This window comes from Anabrus simplex, chromosome 1 (assembly GCF_040414725.1).
Source record: "Anabrus simplex isolate iqAnaSimp1 chromosome 1, ASM4041472v1, whole genome shotgun sequence".
Lineage (NCBI taxonomy): Eukaryota > Metazoa > Arthropoda > Insecta > Orthoptera > Tettigoniidae > Anabrus > Anabrus simplex.
In genome coordinates this window covers 563935748-563955829 of record NC_090265.1, presented here as the reverse complement: position 1 = coordinate 563955829, position 20082 = coordinate 563935748, and the positions used below count along the sequence as shown (strand labels likewise).

At 41.6% G+C, this 20082-nt stretch overlaps 1 protein-coding gene across 1 annotated transcript in view; it reads left to right on the top strand.

The window, feature by feature from the left end:
- The first annotated feature begins 1568 nt into the window (after positions 1-1568).
- LOC136869821 (phenoloxidase-activating factor 2) overlaps positions 1569-20082 on the top strand; it is a 114162-nt gene continuing 95648 nt past the window's right edge. The window contains exon 1 of the mRNA XM_067144878.2: positions 1569-1730. The gene's annotated coding sequence lies outside the window, so the exon portion shown is untranslated. The remainder of the gene's footprint in view (positions 1731-20082) is intronic.

Sequence of the window (20082 nt, the reverse complement as noted above, 5' to 3'; positions counted from 1 at the left end):
ATTAGTCATGTTTGCTAGCCTCCGTAACTCAGGTGGCAGCGCGCCGGCCTCTCACCACTGGGTTCCGTGGTTCAAATCCCGGTCATTCCATGTGAGATTTGTGCTGGACAAAGCGGAGGCGAGATAGGTTTCCGTGCGGGTACTCCGGTTTTCCCTGTCATCTTTCATTCCAGCAACAGTCTCCACTATCATGTCATGTCATTTGTCAGTCATTAACAGTGTTGCCAACTTAGCGGATTTTCCGCTAAATTTGGCGGAATTAGAAGGCTGTCGGTGGGGAAATATATCAGTTAGCAGACAGCGGAATTTTGGGCGGAATTCTATATTTATTATAGCGGAATTTAGTGTTTTATCCATTTTACGTTCTTTTTAAATTTGTACTCCACTCTGTCTCGGAGCTATTGCGTATTTCTTGTCAGGAGCTAGCAGTCACATGAGGAAAACATGTTATTTGGATTTGATGTTTTGAGATCATGGTATCATAAATTTCTAATGCGTGGGGAAAGAGTACTTATCTCATATTTAACGAATGACGACCGATAACGAAACTATGAGAGAGTAGCATTTATATTTATGCTATGAAGGAGGACCGTTTAATGAACTGGCCTGTTCTGTGTGTGGCCCTTGAGGTAGAGGATTCACCTAGTTTGCACCCGGCACTAAAACGCCTGCAAGTTTTAGCTCGCTGGCTCGCAGGCAGGGGTTAATTCCACTGAAACTCACAGATCAGGTGAGTGCAGACATTTACTTTTATTATTATTATTATTATTATTATTATTATTATTATTATTATTATTATTATTATTATTATTATTATTATTATTATTATTGCTTATGTTTAATGCTCATTATTTGATATAGGATTTCTTGGCGGAATTTTAGCGGATTTTTAGTAGTATTTAGCGAATCTTGAAAATATAAGTTGGCAACACTGGTCATTAATCATTGCCCTAGAGGAGTGCGACAGGCCTCGGCAGCCGGCACAATTCCTATCCTCGCCGCAAGATGGGGGCTTCATTCATTCCATCCCTGACCCGGTCAATGACTGGAAAACAGGTTGTAGGTTTTCATTCAATCAGTCATGTTTGCCAGTTTTCTCCCATATAAAAATGTACAGAACATTTGTAACTCATATCTTATCAAGCTCGCCCAAATTACATAATTTCAATTTTTTACATTGTTTTCCTTCCTCAAAACATTTGTATTCGTAAAGACGACTCATATGTACATCCAGCAGGTTCTCTGTTTGCAAAAATGGTAAATAATTTCCATCAGTTCTAAATGGTAAAAGGATGATCTTACGACGGTGGGGCTTCCCTATTTTACAGGTCGCTCAAACGGTAAACAGAATCCAGGCGTAAATATGCAGACAATTTCCACACACTCAGCACGTCTGGTAAATCCGTCTGTAGTTGAATTATTTCCTTGTTTCCATAACAGATGGTTTCATGGCCACAAATTGTGTGGTTTCTTCAACTGAAATGCGTGAATCAACTTATGAACTTGCTAGGAAAAATCTGTTTCGCCGGAGGATGATGTAGTACAGAGGTGAACGCTCAGTGGGAGCCGAGTGCCAGTGGTTGGTCATCTGTCTTGTTGACGTCACTCGTACGTTCTAAGTGGCCGTGATCGCCCTTCGGCTTCCAGTCTTCGCAAGTCTACCTGTTTGGTCGTATCTAACCTAACTGCACGCAAGACTGCTTCGCAAGACAACAGGACTTCCACACCATGTGAGTTTCAGCATTCTATTCTACGTAACAGTTCCTGCTGGTTCCAACCAATGATTACAGTATACTGCATTTATACTCTTACCATTTTGTTGGAAGTTTGTAAATAGTGTTATTCATCCAGTTATTGTACGCTTGAATGATCGCAATCCACAAGCTGCCCGCGCTAAAGCATTGATAAATGCTATGAAAGAGTTCTGGATAGTGACATATATTTTTAATTTGTTTACAAAGACGTCTGAAATGAGTTTTATCGGTACGTATAATGTTCATTTTATTATTATTATTATTATTATTATTATTATTATTATTATTATTATTATTATTATTATTATTATTATTAATCGTTTTGCCTCATGGCTCAGGCGCCGTGAAAACTAGAATTCAGCCAGCTGTCATTTTTCTATATCCAAAGTCTTCAGTATGGCTACTCGGAGAGAAACCTGTAAGGGACTATTCACTATGTCGATCCATTATGTTGGTACCCCTCCTCCTTGTCTGGTTTCTTGGATCTTGCCCTCAACAGTCCACTTTTGAAGGCAAGCTACTCGATGCATTGTGTCTAAATTAACGTGTGATCCGCTGAGAGACCCTGCACTGCAGACTTTTCTGTTTGTGAAGTAGTTCCAAAATCGACGTGTTCATACGATGAGCTGTCCAAGTAATTCTAAACAACTCCTCCAGCACCATATTTCAAAGCCTTCTATTCCTGCCCAATCGCCTTGTAAGGTGATCCACGCCTCTGCACCGTACAAACAGACTGGGAAGACGACATATTAATTTGTTCTTGCATATATCTAATTCATGAGCCTCTGTCGTCTACAGTATAATTCAATTATGTCCCAAGTACTATTCGCTAAAGAAAACGACAACATCCGTGATACTGGCGAGACAGAATCCTTGCTTCTTCGACTCTAAAACAAGTAGGCGAACCCCACTGTCGGCAGCCCTGAAGATGGTTTTCCGTGGTTTCCCATTTTCACACCAGGCAAATGCTGGGGCTGTACCTTAACTAAGGCCGCGGCCACTTCCTTCCCACTCCTAGCCCTTTCCTGTCCCATCGTCGCCATAAGACCTGTCTGTGTCGGTGCGACGTAAAGCAACTAGCAAAAAAAAAAAAAACCAAGTAGGTGGATAGGCCTAGATAAATATTAGCATATTTAGAAATTATTTTCGTAGAGAATTTTGCAAATAAAGTTCCAAAATATTGCAACTCCTTTATACTGGCCATCTTAAACTTCTTAATTACAGACTGAAGTAGGGTTGTCTCTACTAACTACAACACACTGTAGAGTAGAAGATATATGGGCGGCCGAGTAACCAGATATAAAAAGTAACTCGGGGAAGGTTGGTACCGTTTTGTTGGATGCTTTTACCACCACTGGGTTTTTTTATTGAACATTAATTTAATATCAACTACATTTTTGACTAACAGTTCAGTTTAAACAGGAAGGATTTTGTGGGCATTTTAAATAGATTTATTGGTGATTAAGAGTTCAAGATTAAAGTATATCATTTGTGATTCAATGGAACCGAGCACTTAAGGCGAGTCGCGACTGATGTGTTGCGATTTTTTACCGACAATTCGAATTTTCAATTTTAACCTTTAAAAATCCCCTATTCCTCCTCTTTTAAATACCGTTATAAATTTTTTCCCTAACGCCATTTTAAAACTCTAAATGACGGACTAAAAAGTGGCTAAATGGTTAGGGTAGGGGTCGCGGGTTCGATTCCCGGCAGGGTCGGGAATTTTTAACCATCATTGGTTAATTTCGCTGGCACGGGGGCTGAGTGCATGTGTCGTCTTCATCATTTCATCCTCATCACGACGCGCAGGTCGCCTACGGGAGTCAAATCAGAAGACTTGCATCTGGTGAGCCTAACTTGTCATCGGACACTCCTGGCACTAAAAGCCGTACGCCATTCCATTTCATTCCACGGATTGAAAAGGTAGCGGTTTGGTGTGTATAAAGCAAGCCCACGCCCCTTTCTCTCATGCTGTTAGACGAAATTATTTTCAAAGTTCTTTCGGACTACCATTTCAATAATACCGCTGGAATATAGGCTATTTACCTTGCAGTAGCTCTACGGTGTGCGTAAGAGGAAAAAGACATCTGAAGGAGTGATTTACAGTCCAGGACAGTGTTAAAGCAAGAATGTTTCTTAAAACTTTCAATTGCTTTTATCTACCTTAAAAAGTTTTCAGCTCTTTGCTATGCACAAAATGTTCCTTGCGGCAGAATTGATGATGATGATGATGATGATGATGATGATGATGATGATGCTTGTTGTTTAAAGGGGCCTAACAACGAGGTCATCGGCCCCTATGCGGCAGAATTCTTATCGAATTCACCTGAAATTTTCTGAGAATGTTTAAATATGTATAGGAATTAGTACTTCTGCATTTTATTATCAGTTGAATATTACTTTCATATCCTTCTTCTTTATCCGTCTACCCTCCAGGTCCCCCTGTGGGTGGGGGCAGAAGAATAACACCCACGGTATCCCCTGCCTGTCGTAGGAGGCGACTAAAAGGGGTCCCAAGGGCTCTGAACTTTGGAGCGTGGGTTGGCGACCACGGGGCCCTTAGCTGAGTCCTGGCATTGCTTCCACTTACTTGTGACAGGCTCCTCACTTTGTTCTATCCTGTCCGACCTCTCTTGGTCAACTCTTGTTCTTTTCCGACCCCGACGCTACTAGGTTTGCGAGGGCTAGGGAGTCTTTCATTTTCACGCCCTTTGTGGCCCTTGCTTTCCTTTGGCCGATATCTTTATTTTCGGATCCCTTCCATTTTTTCCCTCTGATTAGTTTAGTGTGAGCCCCCTGTGGGTGGGGGCGGTAGAATAACACCCACGGTATCCCCTGCCTGTCGTAAGAGGCGACTAAAAGGGGCCTCAGAGGCTCTGAACTTTGGAGCGTGGGCTGGCGACCACGGGGCCCTTAGCTGAGTCCTGGCATTGCTTCCACTTACTTGTACCAGGCTCCTCACTTTTATCTATCCTGTCCGACCTCCCTTGGTCAACTCTTGTTCTTTTCCGACCCCGACGCTATTAGGTTTGCGAGGGCTAGGGAGTCTTTCATTTTCACGCCCTTCGTGGCCCTTGTCTTCCTTTGCCTAGTTGTACTTCCTCTTAAAACAATAATCACCACCACCACCTTACCCTCCAGGGTCGGTTTTTCCCTCGGACTCAGCGAGGGATTCTACCTCTACCGCCTCAAGGGCAGTGTCCTGGAGCTTCAGACTCTGGGTCGGGGGATACAACTGGGGAGGACGACCATTACCTCGCCCAGGCACCCTCACCTGCTATGCTGAACAGGGGCCTTGCGGGGGAATGGAAAGATTAGATGATGATGATGATGATGATGGTGATGATGCTTGTTTAAAGGGGCCTAACATCTAGGTCATCGGCCCCTGGGAAGATTAGAAGGGATAGACAAGGAAGAGGGAAGGAAGCGGCCGTGGCCTTAAGTTAGGTACCATCCCGGCATTTGCCTGGAGGAGAAGTGGGAGACCATGGAAAACCACTCCCAGGATGGCTGAGTTGTCTTCCCGAGGCTGAGTAGACCCCTTTCCAGCCCTCATACCACGTTTCAAGTTTCGTGGCAGAGCCGGGAATCGAACCCGGGCTTCCGGGGGTGGCAGCTAATCACACTAACCACTACATCGCAGAGGCGGACATCATCACATTTTTGCTCCTGAAATAGCACAATAGTAGAATTTTACCTATTGAATGAATAACGAAAAATTGAAAAAGATATCTCCAGTAGTTTATACCTGACTGAAAAAATCGGAGTTATTCTTTGGGTATTCTTGACAAGTTTGTGAAATTATAGCCTAAGAATTGAAAACTGTGTCGCAAAGAGCATTTTCCACGGAAAATATAAAAATAAAAATTAGTTGTCAATAACTTTACAACCAACTTATCAGCTCCAAATTTTGTGTGGAGCCTCATCGTATTAATATGAGCGTGTGTTTTAAATTTAGTTGGATAGGCGGTAAATTATAGGTGTTCAAATTTTTCTGTCATGACTCCTCTTAACAGTTCATAATACTTTGATTCTTAACTGTTAACTCCGGTCTTCCTGGAAAACACTGTATGTTGAAGTCCACACCCATCTTCCGTCAAACCACTTAGGCCTATGCAGAATTAATGGTACGCAGAGACAGAGGATAGGGTGAGGAAGAGGGTGAAACTCTATTAATCTATCGACATCCCTCTTAGTTATTTCTCTTACAAGGAAGACACCCTAAGGGTATCACACGGTATGAACGTTTTATTTTGTTGTAATTTATTTTATTGGCCTTAGCGCATTGCCACATTTGGCCCCCATAATTTGCTTATACAAAATAAATCACAGAGTGAGTTGGCTGTGCAGTTAAGGGTGCGCAGATATGAGCTTGCATATGGCTTCGAACCCCACTGTCAGCATCCCTGAAGATGGTTTTCCGTGGTTTCCTATTTTCACACCAGACAAATGCTTGAGCTGTACCTTAAAGACACGGCCGCTTCGTTTACAATCCTAGTCCTTTCCTATCCCATTGTCGCCATAAGACCTATCTGTGTCGTGCGACGTAAGGCAACTTGTAAAAAAGTGTCTGTCCCTTTCATTGCAATTACTTAGCATCTAGTCTAAGCAAGAATTGTTTGTTTAATACATGTCCTTCAGATGCATATCCATTCCTTGAATAGTATGGGTCGGTGTTACTACGAAATGTTGTTGAACTTCTTGTTGTATAATCTAATTTGATCTTCGATAATACAAACTTAATATTACTAATGGCAACCGCAATTCAGTGTAAAATGTTTTCACTTAATTAAACTAGTTTTTGTGAGGTAAGTTTCTGACCTTGGTATTACTCAACACTACAGGATACTGCTTCCAGATATCAAGGCCTCTGTTCCCAGAACGGTCAACCTGCAACTGGCTGAGTAGCCTATAGGCAGCCTGTAGTACCACAACTACTCGATCCATTAGTACGTGCCTGACAAACAATGATTAGTGGGGTGGAGGAGAGGTTAGGGATTTCGGACTTTCCTTTCTCGCATTCTTCTATTCATCAAAGTGAAATACTCAGGCCAAAAGTTACTGCTCTTCATTCCTCCTCTTTGAACATATGAACTTCTCTTTTTAGTTGAAGAAACAATACATTAGTTTCTTAGTTTCTTAATAGTCTTTTTTTTTACAAATGCTTCAAGATAACTTAGTCCATAACGCACGAAATAGCCCTAAGTATATAAGGGATTCTGTGTACATTGTCCGCTATCTGTACGGTATCATTGTAAAATAAAAGAAAGCCCGTCATCCGTGAAGAAACTACCTTTGGATTTCTCATTTACAACCAACCAATCTATGAGTGTTTTATCTTTGCATTATTGAGTTGTAAGTCGTGGTTGACTGCCTCTGTGGTGTAGTGGTTAGTGTGATTATCTGCCACCCCCCGGATGCCCGGGTTCAATTCCCGGCTCTGCCTCGCAGTTTGAAAAGTGGTACGAGGGCTGAAACGGGATCCACTCAACGTCGGGAGGTCAACTGAGTTGTGGAGGTTGGGGTGGGGTGATGTTCTTGCTTGATGATGCTTGTTGTTTAAAGGGGCCTAACATCGAAGGTAATCGCTGATGTTAGATTCCCACTTCAGCCATCCTCCCGCCCCGCTTCTTTCTCTCTTTCTTGTCTGTCCCTTCCGAGCTTCCCATCCCCACACAAGGCCCCTGTTAAGCATAGCAGGTGAGGCCGCCTGGGCAAGGTACTGGTCGTCTTCCCCTGTTGTATCCCCCCGACCCAAAGTCGCACGCTCCAGGAGACTGTCCATGAGGCGGATCCCTCTGAGCCCGATGAAAAACCAACCCTGAACGGTAAACGGATTAAGAAAGAATCTTTTGGGAAAGTGCAGCTATCGCTAGAGGATTCTCTCTCTAGTAGTAGTAGTAGTATGTATAAATATAATCGTAACAATAGTGTGTCTGTACATTGAACATTTTGGAGAAATTTTCGTAGTTATCCCTTTCAGTTCTAATAATGACTATCTACCTATTTTTTAGCTTTGGTGACTGTCTCTTTGAGTTCTTACAACTAGAAAACTACTGGATATAATTCTACCAAACTTCACATTTAGAATCTACCTGTCCTTGGGAACGTTGTAGAGCCAAAATTATTTATAAATCCCTGAATAGACTGGTGATTAATTGGAGGATATAAACCTTATTGGAAGTCAATTTCTAAAACATTTTTCTCATGTGCACAATTTCGATAGGAGGATTAATAAAGGACGGACGGTTTTACAGGCTGTCATACTACTTCAAGTTAGTAGGTTAACGGGAGTAACTAAAGAGCCATTTTACTATTTTCGGTAGAACGGATAATAAGAGAGGTTATCTTCAACGGTTGGTTTCATAAGTCTTTTGCCGTAACGCCACTCAAGGTTTCAATCAAACAACAATATGTAACCGAGAACGAGGGTGAATTTAGCACACCTTCGGACCAACTATTGTATCGTTCCATAAACTCTGCGATCTTCCTCATTCTGTCTCCACTTTGTTCATCTTTATCGTACCTCACCTTAATGCCACGTGCTTTCATATAAAAATATCAGGTTAACATGCCTCATTAAACTGTGGATGCAGGCATGTAACTTCGCATAAATTCATGAAAGAATCGTGTAATCCCTTACCAATTTTCGTGTCCAGAACGGGTACAATGGCTAGTAAATAATAATAATAATAATAATAATAATAATAATAATAATAATAATAATAATAATAATAATAAACAAACTTCAGCGTTCTAAACACACGTGTCTTTAACTTCTGAAAAGATAAACCTGAAATCAATGAGCATGTGTCTGGTTTACAGATATTGAATAATAAACATGTATTCTTGCTTAGACTAGCTATTAAATAACTTCAATCAAAGGAAGCAAAGACCCTTGATGGTGGTAGTAGTAGTAGTAGTAGTAGTAGTAGTAAACATAATTAAAACATCGGTACAATTACATTTGAATAAATGAACTCAAAAATGATCCCCTCCCCCTTAATAAAACTCTTGACGGAGTAAATTCTGGCACCTCGACGCTTCCATAATCTGTTGAAATAGCAGGACGTAAAACAAGTATTGAAAACCTACAACCTGTTTTCCAGTCATTAACCGGGCCAGGGATGTAATGAATGAAGCATATATAGGCTACCTATTCGAGACACCACGAAATATAATACAATAGCATTTGTACCCGTTTTTTGCACGGAAATTTGCAGTGGATTACATGTTTCCTTCAGGAACTTTTTGCGAAGTAACAGGGCTCAAGTCACACTTTTAATGCGACATGTTAAAATAGTATTTTCCTACGACAGCCCGGGGCAGTAACGAAAATATGATGAAGCTGAGCAAATCCGAGAGAGAATGAGGACGGTTTCCCAATTTCTTATAACGTACAGTTCCTGGTACGAAGTTGTGCGAAATTTTCCGTGGTTCTCAGGTTACATGTTGTATCTCTGACGTTGATGATACCTCTTTTAATATCTGCCCTACATAAAGAGTAAAATGGCTGTTTAGTTTTTCCCGTTACATGCATGACATGACCCACGGGCCTTGGACTAAAAGTACAATTATTTTCTCCGTCATTTGAAGAGTAAGCGAAATTATGTTTCACATTTAGTCCACAGATTTTACATATAATCAATAGCGTAAGAGGAAATTAAAAAGAAACCTCGTCTTGTCTTGCAATACATCCCTAGTCTATTCAGTAATTTTTAAATGATATGCATATCAAAACGTGCTCCTGGACCATTAGACTCTAAACAGGAAGTTTGGTCAAGATATAATCAATAGTAGAAACAAATTGAAAAACTCTTGTTTTATTCTTACAAACCTCCAGTCTGTTCCGTGATTTTTAAATGATATGCATATCTAAACCTGCTCCTGAATGAGTATGCTCTAAACATGTTGGTTGAGGTATAATCAATACTGTAAGAGAAAATTGAAAAAAAACCTCTTCTGGTCCTCCTATAAACCCCCAATGTGTTTTGTGATTTTTAAAAGATATGCATATCGGAACGTGCTCCTGAGTGAGTAGACTGTAAATATGGAGTTTGGTTGAGATCTATTGAGTCGTTTACCCGTAATGGTGGAACAAACGGACAAACAAACAGGCACGAAAGCTAAGAACTACTGGTTTGATATCTGGTTGGCCTTAAACGGTTAATTATATACAAATTTGGCGAAATAAGTAACATTACAGACAGCGGACCCCTAGAATTGTATTTATAAGATTACCTTAATATTTAAATTCTCTAATACAGATACAATCTTAATCTGAAATGATATAGTCTAAATAGGCTAATCTAACTGAAACAAACCATGGACTACTGGAAAAATGACCGAGCTCCATAGCTGCAGTCGCTTAAGTGCGGCCAGTATCAAGTATTCGGGTGATAGCGGGTTCGAACCCTACTGTCGGCAACCCTGAAGGTGGTTTTCCGTGGTTTCCCATTTTCACACCAGGCAAATGCTGGGGCTGTACTTCAGTTAAGGCCACTTCCTCCCTACTCCCAGCACTTTTCTGTCCCATCGTTGCCATAACACGTGCGACGTAAAGTAACTAATAAAAAAAAACTGGAAAAAAGGCCCAGTTAAATCAGTACGAGGCAGAAAATTTTGGTAGCTGCGAAACAATGGCTACAGAAAACAGAGCTGAGTGGCTCAAATGGCAGACCGTTCTTGGTCGTAGATGGCGGATTCATTATTCTAGCTCACTCCAGATGTATTTGAAGGTACCTCTTGTTGGTAGACTTACTGGCACGTAAAACAACTCTTGACGGAGTAAATTCTGGCACCTCGACGCTTCCATAATCTGTTGAAATGGCAAAACGTAAAACAAGTATTGAAAAATTACAACTGTTTTCCAGTTATTGACCGGGTCAGGGATGTAGTGAATGAAGCATATATAGGCTATTAGTACGATGGAATCGCCACTCCCAAAGTGATATATATTAATGACTGATAGATGCTATGAAATGATATTGGAGAGTGTTGCTGGAATGAAAGATCCCAGGGAAAACCGGAGTACCCGGAGAAAAACCTGTCCCGCCTCCGCTTTGTCCAGCACAAATCTCACATGGAGTGACCGGGATTTGAACCACGGTATCCAGCAGTGAGAGGCCGACGCGCTGCCGTCCGAGTCACGGAGGCTTTAAAACATTATTATTATTATTATTATTATTATTATTATTATTATTATTATTATTATTATTATTATTATTACTATTATTATTATTATTATTATTATTATTATTATTATTATTATTATTATTATTATTATTATTATTATTATTATTATTATTCGCTCCATTGTTGAAGATGTTCTAACATTCCAGTCCCGTCACCCTGAACAGACTTATCAAATTTAAAGTAAGTCGTATTAAGTGAAACTTCCTGTCTACGACCCACCGCATAAAGGTGCATAAACATGACCGATTGATATTTCATGCGCAGCACACTTTATTGTACCGAGTGGCCACGTTGTCAGCTTGCTTTCGGGAGATAGTGCGTTCCAACCCCACTATCGGCAGCCCTGAAGGTGTTTTTGCGTGGTATCCAGGAAAATGCTGGGATTGTATCTTAAGGCCACGGTTGTTTCCTTCCTGATCCTAGCCCTTTTCTATCCTATCGTCGCCATGAGATCTATCTGTGTCGGTGCGACGTAAAACAAATTGTAAAAATAAAATTCCACTTCATTGTATTTTCCACATTCTCTTTTGAATTCGAAAGCATCTTCAGACCCCCTTAGCTTCGAAAATATTTTTCAGTAAATAGACTCCACAACTGTCTAGGCCTAAATACAAATGCAAAGAAAAAGAATACATTTAAATTAACCTCCAGTGTGTGGGAGATGCGGAGGAAGAATACACCCACGGTATCCCCTGCCTGTCATAAGAGGCGACTAAAAAAAGGGGCGACGAAGGGATGTTAGACTTGGAAGCACCGGGCGAGTTGGCCGTGCGCGGAGAGGCGTGCGGCTGTGAGCTTGCATCCCGGAGATCGTGGGTTCGAGCCCCACTGTCGGCAGCCCTGAAGATGGTTTTCCGTGGTTTCCCATTTTCACTCCAGCCAAATGCTGGGGCTGTACCTTAATTAAGGCCACGGCCGCTTCTTTCCAACTCCTAGGCCTTTCCCATCCCATCGTCGCCATAAGACCTATCTGTGTCGGTGCGACGTAAAGCCCATAGCAAAAAAAAAACTTCTTGGACCTACACAGCCAGTAAGGAGGTGGCTTTGCTTTTACATTGATAATTCAGCGTGTTTAAGTGCTATTCAGCTTCTTCAAATACTGAAATAATTGGGGAGGGCTCGCCCTTAACATACATGCAAAATCTCATATAAAGATCTACAGGCTCTTCTCGTCTTTTATATTCATTTAAGCCTTTTGGACACATAAGCTCGGAGTGATAGCATCTGAGAATTCACAAATAGCGGGAGAAACGCCTAGTTCAGATTCCTGTCACCATGTTTTATGCGAATTTTGGGGGTTTCCTTTTTGTAAAAGAAATCAAAACTTTGTTGATTTTTACTCACTTTGAGCTAAAACCTGTGGCTGACTGAGCTCTCACCTTGTCAGTAAGCATTATTATATGGTAGAAGTATCAGAACAGGGCGAGTTGGCCGTGCGGTTAGGGGCGCGTGGCTGTGAGCTTGCATCGGCGAGATAGTGGGTTCGAATCCCACTGTCGGCAGCCCTGAAGATGGTTTTCCGTGGTTTCCCATTTTCACTCCAGGCAAATGCTGGGGCTGTACCTTAATTAAGGCCACGGTCGCTTCCTTCCAACTCCTAGACCTTTCCCATCCCACCGTCTTCATAAGACCAATCTGAGTCGGTGCGACCTAAAGCCATTAGCAAAAAAAAAAAAAAAAAGATGTATCAGCTAGGTCGAGCTGAGTACAATATATCCTTTTATGAGTGGCTAGAAATTGATTCGTTTGATTTGGAATTCCGAATCTGATTAACAATACTCGTTTTACAGTTGATAGCAAAGTGCCGTAATACATTCACGGAATCGGACGTAGGACCAAAATATACTATTTTATACGCCACCTCTGATATAGACTTAATTTCAATAAGTACAGTGTCAGATTAAGACAGCATAGCCACAGAGGTTGTAAATAGACACTTCAGTGAGATCATTGGTGGTGGAATCACGAAAGATTATTTCACTGTTGTAATCGTAACACTTTAAATATGATTAAAATTTGAAAATATTTCTATAAAACTGAAGAGGGCTTAAACCGCGTTAGCCACCCCCGCCCCCCCCCCCCCTCCCACTCTGCCCACGGCACTAGCTGAAAAGTTACTTGACAAGGATGTGGATTTTTCGTTCTGAAGGTTAGCGGGTTCTATCGCGGATCGTTCCATTGGTATTTGAAGACTCTAAAATACGCCTACATCGTGTCGGCAGACACATTGGTACGTAAACGAATAACTGAGGGGTAAATTTGTGATACTTTGACCTTTCCAAAAACTGTAGGAGGACGTAAAACCAATAACATTATTATTGCTTGTCATTCTTTGTTTAATAGCAGGTTTTTTACAGGTATGCTATAGTATAATATTTACATTCAGCTTGTGTTTTCGAGAGACTGAAAAGCTTATATTTAAGCTACATTACTGGCTACTTCCCAATTACTTCTTTTTTTAATGCATGAGGTTGGTTGTGTACCCAGGATCCATTCCGAATTCGCCAGGGTTTTAAGGTAGCCGGTAGGCCACTGTATACCTGTATAATTCCTTCCTAATTTTAACCCAGACCAGTGTAGACGCAATAGAAAGATAATTTGTCAAAATGTACACATATATGAAGTACATGGAGCTGCTAACCTCGATGATCCAAGTGCTAAATAAACCAAAATGCAAATATTTAATATTAGTTGTCTAAGTGATGGGTTCCCTTTGATACCGGTGAGAAACGACAGTGTTATCACTTCAATCTGGGCAGTGTATTTACGGCTAATTGGCTGAATGGTCAGTGTAGAGGTCTTAGGTTCAGATTCGAGGTTCGATTAACAAACTGAACGGAGATGTTAGTCTCAATTGATTCATTCATCTTGGTCGGGGATTGAGTGTTCGTGTCTACTGTAATATACACAACACTACCAACCACCACAGACAAAGAGTAGTGAAAAGATCCCTCCACACAAGATTGACGCCAGCAAGGTCATCCGACCGTAAAACTGGACCAAACCTATATACAGAGCAGAACCCGAAGAAATGGAAAGAGGCCAGAAAGGAAAAAAGTGCATTCTCAATACACTTGAAACCCCGAGCTATTTGTGTCTTGTGTTGCTCGGGCAGCGTAGCTGTTAGCTTCCTTTTGGGAGAAGGTGGGTTCGAATCTCAACTATTGGCAGCTCTGAAGGAGGTCTTCAATGGTTTGACATTTTCACACCAGGAATATACTGAGGCTGTACCTTAATTAAGTACACAGTTGTTCCCTTCCCAGTTGTAGGCATTTCCTGTCCTGTCGTCGACAAAAAGCTTGTCTGAGTTGGTGCGACCCACCAGCAAAACATATTTGACAAACATCACTCGTCAAAAGAATCAAAAACTAACTTCACCGTACCGTAAATAAGTCATAGTCTGCCGTGCAACTTGGAAAGCAATGACCTGCTCCTGCTAGTAGAATGGTGGCGTTAATAAGTATTACAAATACTGTTCATCAACATGACTCAGTTTAACAACCTGAAGGGAACTGAACAGACATTTCTGAAGGCTATTCTCCATTATCCCTATTCTCTGTTCACAGAGAGAGTCTATAGTGTGCCAGACACTAATTCTGTCGAGCTTTCGTGAGGTTTTTTAAAAATTATATTTGTTCGGGGGTCGACCCATGTGGATCTTAGGCCTCTACGGCACCATATTGTATGAACCTGCGTGTAATTGGAATGGCGGTAGTGTGGAATGTTGTGTGTGAGGAAAGGCAAATTAAGGACGTCACAAACCCCCAGTCGCCAGGCCAGGGATATTAATAATTACAATTAGAGACCCCTGACCCGGCCGGGAATCAAACCCGCAGCTGCCGGGTGACAGGCGGACGCGTTGCCCCTACACCATGGGGCCGGACTTTCGTGAGGTTGGTGAGTACGAAATCAATACGTATTACGAAAGTCTCTTCAGAAGGTTCCAGTATACAAGATTTTAGTGATTCAATTTTCAAACACCAGGCATAAGCCGGCATATAACCCAGAACACTGATAAGGGTTCTCGTCGTTGGCCATACGGTTACAGGTGTGCATCTGTGAGCTTGCATGTGGGAGATAGTGGGTTCAAACCCCACTGTCGGCAGCCCTGAAGATGTTTTCCGTGGTTTTCCGTTTTTAAACCAAGCAAATTCTGGGGCTGAAACTTAGTTCAGGCCATGGCCGCTTCCTTCCCAGTCCTAGCCCTTTCCTATCCCATCGTCGTTATAAGATCTATCTGTGTCGGTGCGACGTAAAGCAATTTGTAAAAAAATAAATAAAAATAAAATAAGGTTCTCGCAGCATAGTGGACAAGGCCCTAACTGCGTAATGTAAAGTGCACGAGTTCAAATCTCCATCATGTCATTTTTATCTTATGATACCTTCTCCTTCTCCTGTTGCTGTCTTCTGACAGAGTTGCAATATCATGGATGTCGAGCCACTGTCGGAGGTTATGCCTCAAGGATAATCTTCACCCCACTTCTACGTTTCTTTTCTACCTTGCCCTCCGTGATATATAATTGGAAAGAATAAATTATGTACATTATAAATAAAAACCTAAAAATCACACTTTCAAAAAGTGATTTCAAGATGTCCGGTAAACGTTAAAAGAAATTAGGACTATGAATGAAGACATTTTAAGAAAACACAGAGAAGCGAAAGAAATAACGAAATAAAAATGTTCGATGACGACTCTAACCCACGCACCTTACATTACGGAGCCAGCGCCTTTACCATTATAGCACGAAAACTCTTCTTTAAATGCTGGCTTGTCGACTTATAACTAGTGTTACAAAACTGAAACGTGGTGAATACGGTAGAGGAATTATTTGCCCATAGCTGGGAGTCAGAAGAGATGAAATGGCGTGTGGCTTTCAGTGCCGGGAGTGTCTGAGGACATGTTCGGCTCGCCAGGTGCAGATCTTTTGATTTGACTCCTGTAGGCGACCTGCGCGTCGTGATGAGGATGAAATGATGATGAAGACGACACATACACCCAGCCCTCGAGCCAGCGAAATTAACCAATGATGGTTAAAATTCCCGACCCTACCGGGAATCGAACCCGGGACCCCTGTGGCCAAAGGCCAGCACGCTAACCATTTAGGCATGGAGCCGGACGGAGGCAGAAGAAATCTCAAGTGATTGGAAGAATGCACACATCCACCCTTTCCACAAAAAGAAAAAAGGAGACAGAGCCAACGTCAGCAACTACAGAGGTATCTCCCTTCCTCCTGTAGCATACTAAATTTTCTAAAAAGCCTTGCAACGCAGACTTGAAACTCGTTTAGACAGGTTAAAATTAGGCAGGTTTCAGGAAAGGGCGTTCGTATGAAGAGCAAGCATATATCCTAAAATAATTAATCAAAGCACGATTAATGAGATACCAGAAGAGAACAATCTTAAACTTTGTAGATTTCAAGAAGGTCTATAATTCTGTAGATCGTGGAGTGTTCATGAACGTTCTCCGGGAGTTACGAGCTGATGAAAAATCCTTACCTATAATTAGGCAAACCCTCAGACACCTTTCCCCAAGTTAAATGTATGGGTGAACTCCCTAAACCATTTGAGATTAAAACTGGCTTAAGGCAAGGAGATAGCCTTTCTCCACTCCACTTTAATTGCATCCTAGTGTTACTAAACTGTCTGCAGACTAACTCGTGTCACGGGATACAGTTCTGCTATATAGGCCTAACATATATTAATTAAGTACCGGACCACAAACAACATTCCACTAGCATGTCCGGGTACAATGAGTGACTGATGGAAAACCATTGTTCCAGTGACATTTGGTATTGACAGGTGTCAGCCTTGACTACAGAACTGTTAACTGATCCGGAAACAGAAACAAATAAACTTCGAGCTCGATTCTCCAGTATGTTGATTAGCAAAGCCAATAGAGTTAAGTCAGCAAATCATAAAGTAATACCACTACAAAATATATGGAAGCATGATTAATTCACTGGCTTCCCACCCGAAAAGCGAAGGTTCGAATCCAGGTCGAACCTGGGTTGAGATTTTACCTCAAAAATCACGTGGCGCCAGAAAGGGCGCCCAGCTTTAAACCTGTGATCGAAACCAAAATGTGTCTACGATCAAAATCCCTCGACATGACCGTTAAATGAAACCGGGGCTCGAGAACTGAAGACCAAAACGCTAACCACTTAGCTATTGAACGGGACAGCAATAAATAGATGAAGGGGAGACCCACTTTTTATAGTCGTCTGCATCATTTCTCCCCTTTTGTGTCAGATACAGGCCAGAAGTTACATATTTTCTCTACACCTCGATGGGTATTGCAATCAATCAATCAGTCAATCAATCAATCAATCCCTGTCAGTTACTTATCCAATATGTTCTTAAATTTTATCAAAGAAGTTGAAAAACTATCGAACATCTCCCTTGGTTAATTATTCCACCCCAACTTCCCCTTCCTACAAACAGGTATTTGCCCGAATTTGTCCTCTTTAATTCCAAATTTATCTTTATATTATGAGTTTTACTACTTCTAAAAACTCCCTACAAGATCATTTGTCTACTAAAGTCATTCCACGCCATCTCTCCACTGACAGCTCGGCACATACCGATTAATCGAACAGTTCATCTCCTTACTCCCAGGTTTTCCAGCCCGAAGTTTACAGCAGTATCGTAACGCTACGTTTTTATTGGAAATCACCCGGAACAAATCGTTCGTTTTTCTTTAAATCCCCTCCAGTTCTCGAATCGAGTAATCCTGGTGAGGGTCCAATACAGCGGAACGATAGTCTAATTGGGGTCTTAACAGCGACTCATACGCCCCCTCCTTTACAACGGTACTGCGCTGAAGGTGAAAGATGGCCCTGGAGATTAATGGCGCAGGGCAATTTTAGAAGTCCTAACCCCCCCCCCACCACCTTCCTTGGATAGCTCATGGAATACATCAGCCAGTAATCATTCTCTTCCTCACGAATTCAAGTAAAATATACACATGAATCCAGCAGTATCTCCTATAGACAGTTTGTGGATTTCTAAAGGTTAGTTTTGTATCTTCGGCCACGGTACGGTACCGGTATCGTAATTAGGATACGTCTGAAAGTAGTTTAAAAATTACTGTAGTGTACTGTACAGTAGTATACGAGTAATATCCTATTAGAATTTAGTGTGTTTATTTTATTATTGTAAAATATTTGTGTAGTACTGGTGTAGTAGAGGTATCCGTAGAAACTCTTACTAAAATATTGTTGAAATTAGGATAGGCTTAATTGCAGTTTGGAATTGTGTAGTTCGTGTGTATTACTTTCGATATTCAGTAATTAACAGCAGCTTTTATCCTGTTAGGGGTTGTAGGATAAAAAAAAATAGAGCACGACTAAGTAGTATTGTAGTGTAGTCGTATATTAATTACCTTATTGTTGTGTACTATCCCAGACAATATATCCCTCCGTTCATTTATTTTTTTTGCAAATAAGTTATTTTATTTTTTAATTTAAAAATTTTCCCCCGTAAAGAGTGGCTAAGGAGCGCGAGTATACTTATCGTGGGTGTGGTGAGGCATTGAGGGGTATGAGGGAGGAGTTGGAAAGTTTGAGGGAGATAATTAGGATTCTCACAGAAGACAGGAAGGAAGATAGGACTCCCTCAAACAATGTACAGGTTACAGTAGGTGTACAAGAGGGAGGGGAAGGAAAGGGAGGAGTTGTAGAAGACAGGTGGTCTAATGTTCTAAGGGGAAGGAGATTGCAGGCCAAGGGCTCTATTCAGGATCAGAATTCAGGACAGGTGTCTGTGCAAAATCGGTACGAGTCACTCCAGGTAGAACAACAGAGGGAAGATGAGGGACAGGGAACTGTTGCTGAGATGCATGGAAGTAGGAGGAAGGGAAACGGTAGGAAAGGGAAAGGTAGAGTAGAGGATAGGGAAAGACAGGTGGAACAGGGTCATGGGAAGGAGAAAAGGGAGGAGGAAGTAGCTTCTGCAGCTATCAGGAAAGATAGGGCTGACCAGGAGGGGAGGGGATCAAATGAGGTGGGTAGGGTTGAGGCTCTGGTCATGGGGGATTCCATCGTTAGACACGTGGGGAAAGTGTGTGGAGGAAAGGGAACCAGGGTAGAATGTTATCCAGGAATTAGGTTGAGGCAGATGTTGAGGAAAGTAGAAGAGAGGGAGGAGGGGAAGGAGAAGGTGGTAGTGTTTCACGTTGGTACCAACAACGTAAGGCAAGCTGATATAAGTACCAACATAGTTGGAGATGTGTAGGATCTGGTAAATGCAGCACGGGTGAAGTTTAAGAAAGCGGAGATTGTTATTAGTGGAATACTGTGTAGGAGGGATACTGACTGGAGGGTGATTGGGTATTTAAATGAGACTATGGAGTGGGTATGTGGGAAACTGGGAGTGAAATTTCTAGATCCTAATGGGTGGGTAGGAGATAGGGATCTGCGCTCGGATGGCCCTCATTTAAACCGCAGTGGTACGTATAAGTTAGGAAATTTGTTTGGAAGGGTAATAGGGAGGTACATTCAGGGAAACGGGATGGCCTAGGGAGCGGTGATAAGGGAACAGGGAACTGGAAATCAAGTAGGGATGACATAAAATTGTTAGTGTTGAACTGTAGAAGTATTGTAAAGAAAGGAATAGAATTAAGTAATTTAATAGATATATATTTACCAGATATTGTAATAGGAGTTGAATCATGGCTGAGAAATGATATAATGGATGCAGAAATTTTCTCACGGCACTGGAGTGTGTATCGTAGAGATAGGATAGGAAAGGTGGGAGGGGGAGTTTTCATTCTGGTGAAAGAAGAATTTGTAAGCTACGAAAAAGTTAAAGATGAGACACATGAAATTCTAGGTGTAAGGCTCATTTCTAAAGATAATAGGCAACTTGATATATTTGGAGTGTACAGATCGGGAAAGGGTAGCACTGATGCGGATTCGGAATTATTTGATAGGATAGTCAGCTATGTGGGAAACGACATGGAAAGAAATGTGATTGTAGCAGGAGATCTGAATTTGCCAGATGTCAATTGGGAAGGAAATGCGAACGACAGGAAGCATGACCAACAAATGGCAAATAAGTTAATATGGGAAGGACAGCTGATTCAGAAAGTGATGGAACCAACCAGAGGGAAAAATATTTTGGATGTGGTACTGAT